The following is a 2,778-nucleotide window of genomic DNA, read 5'->3' on the forward strand; positions in this document are numbered from 1 at the left end:
GGCGACAGTGTGAGACCTTGTCTCAAAAAAAGAAAAGTCCTTACCTTACAGTTACTAAAAAGCAAAATTAATTCATCTTATGGTCACTATTCCCCGAACACTATATACCTTTACATCTTCGCATTCCCATGCTTTTGCCTTCTGTCCAATGATCTCCTTCTCTTTCAAAATTTCATTAAAATGTCACTTCTACACCTTGACTGTCCTCTCTCCTCTGCTTGTAATTTTTTTTTTTTTTTTTTTGAGACAGTGTCTCACTCTGTCACCCAGGCTAGAATGCTGTGGTACGATCTCAGCTCACTGCAAGCTCCGCCTCCTGGGTTCACGCCATTCTCCTGCCTCAGCCTCCTGAGTAGCTGGGACTACAGGCACCGGCTAATTTGTTTTGTAATTTTAGTAGAGGCGGAGTTTCATCATGTTAGCCAGGATAGTCTCGATCTCCCGACCTCGTGATCCGCCCGCCTCGGCCTCCCAAAGTGCTGGGATTACAGGCGTGAGCCACCGCATCCAGCTTGTAATTTTTTAAAAAACAAAATCTTTTATCTTGGTGCTGTTTCAAAACGAGATACCAAAAGCAAGGCTAGTTTGACTCCAACATTTCTAACAATGTATTTTTAAGGCTTTTTCCTCTCTTCAAAAATGATACACTTCCTTAAAAGTGGGTTTTACATTTCCATTCTGTAGCAGTCGCAGAGGCACAGGAAGTACTCAACAAACCCCAGCAGAATCAACAAGAGTTCCAGCATGCAACTGACCACTCCCTACACCAAAAGCTGTTTCTGAAGTGGCACCAAGTTTGCTAGAAGAGGAACAGAGTTACAAGTCCCAGAGCCAGGCCACAGAGGCAGACAGTTTCCTCTGAACTGGGCTGTGCTGGGGAGGCAGCTGCTGTTTACCCTCCCTGTCACAGACACAGCTACTGCTCTATCTCAGCTGTCAGTCACAGAACAGGTCTCCACACACAGAAAAACAACAATGACCTCTGTTGCGGAAAAAGCAAAACACAGTAGCGTCAGGGAGCTTTACAGTACGTTTTCTTGCAGATAGGCAAGCTATAGGACAAAGGTGATGGACATGGTGAAACAGCCAATCAAACAGCTCTGTGTACAGGTTACTCACCTCTTATGACCCTGTTTGACCCCTTTCTCAGTTCTGTCCAATCTAAATCTTGACTTTGAAAACACAGGCCAGGACTGTTCCTATTTCCCAGCGCAACAACCACCACAGCCATAGTTCTTATCGCTAGCTCTCATCTACGCCTGATAATTATCTCACCTGTCTCCAATTGCTGACTACTAAGCGCTAACTGATTAATCACCACAGGACATATTTATTGAGGACCAAACTTTAATATTTCAAGGGCACCCCAAATGAGTTACTGGTGGGGTTACATAAGCTTTCATTCATGCCACCAAACCAAGATTCACGAATTCTGAAAGTTAAAGCTGATTACCTCTTTGGATACATAAAAACAATATATTAAAGCATGTCACAAAGTGCAAAAAAAGAGGCATCCAGCAGATGAAAAATAGGCTCTTGGAAAAGCCCAGAGCAGCAGGCTGATTGTCCTAACGAGGACAGAGAAACTCTTTCCGTAGGAAATAAAGCTGCCTCAGCGAAAAAGAGATCCAAACATGGGTTTTGATGGATTCTTATTACAACCAAAGACAAGCTCAAAGAAACTGGAAGTTCAGATTTCCCACAGGTGAGTTGAATCTTGCATCCAAGAGAACGCTTAGGTTGACATCTCATATGTAGGCTGAGCAAGAAGCAAGCAGCAAGACTTAGCCAGTGATTCTGATTCCAGGCTGACATCTCTGTGCTTGAGCTCTGAGCTCCTCGGGCAGGACAGCCTGGAATTGCTCCTGCACCAACATTCCCACAATCTGCTTCTTTGTGTGAATATCAGGTCTCAACTACCAACCAGAAAGGTCCCGGAGATGCCCGAGGACATCCCTGGAGCCAGCTGCATCCTCATAGCGGAACTTCCTGAGCCTCTGGAGGCTTTCTAGCATGGTTTTAAAGTCTTCAACAGAGTCTTCACTGAGGCTCTCTGGCAGGAGCCCAGAAGGCTCCCATGGAATCTGGACCTGGAAAGCAGGTAGTAGGACAACTTCTGGCTCCTCGGCCCACCGTTTCATTGGGTAGTGATCTCATTTGATCATTCTGGACGTCTGTATTTCTTTGAGTCTCTAAGTACACTTCAGTCTCCATTCTGGAACACCAAGAAAAAAACGTTTCAGACTTCTAGGCACAAAGAGAAAAGTAAGAATCAGCAAAAACAGACCACAACAGCTGCTAAACCCCTCGGATCTCATGGATTTGGTCCAGACCCAGGTTCCATCAGCCTTCCAATCTTAACAGGGTTTCTTAATAAAGCTACTAGAAACTCTATTTTTGTCTTGTTCTTGGTAGATCAATTAACGCAATTGAGAAAACATGACAGTGGTTTAACAAAATAAGAAATGTAGGTTCTCAAAGCCAATTGAAGAATACTGGCCTTGCTAGAGAATCGTGCATTCATTTTGCCCCTCACTATGAAGTATTTTACATTATGTTGAAACAAGAATTGCACATGCACATGATTTGCTTGAGAGACGGCTTAAAATCATGGGTGTTTGGCCGGGCGTGGTGGCTCAAGCCTGTAATCCCAGCACTTTGGGAGGCCGAGGCGGGCAGATCACGAGGTCAGGAGATGGAGACCATCCTGGCTAACACGGTGAAACCCCGTCTCTATGAAAAATACAAGAAAATTAGCCGGGCGAGGTAGCGGGTGCC

At 44.9% G+C, this 2,778-nt stretch overlaps 1 long non-coding RNA gene across 1 annotated transcript in view; it reads right to left on the minus strand.

Moving 5' to 3' along the window:
* Positions 1-1,329: 1,329 nt before the first annotated feature.
* LOC105546829 overlaps positions 1,330-2,778 on the minus strand; it is a 5,891-nt gene continuing 4,442 nt past the window's right edge. The window contains exon 2 of the long non-coding RNA XR_001007147.1: positions 1,330-2,247. This is a non-coding gene — a long non-coding RNA (uncharacterized LOC105546829). The remainder of the gene's footprint in view (positions 2,248-2,778) is intronic.

Source organism: Mandrillus leucophaeus, unplaced genomic scaffold (genome assembly GCF_000951045.1).
Source record: "Mandrillus leucophaeus isolate KB7577 unplaced genomic scaffold, Mleu.le_1.0 Scaffold370, whole genome shotgun sequence".
Taxonomy (NCBI): domain Eukaryota; kingdom Metazoa; phylum Chordata; class Mammalia; order Primates; family Cercopithecidae; genus Mandrillus; species Mandrillus leucophaeus.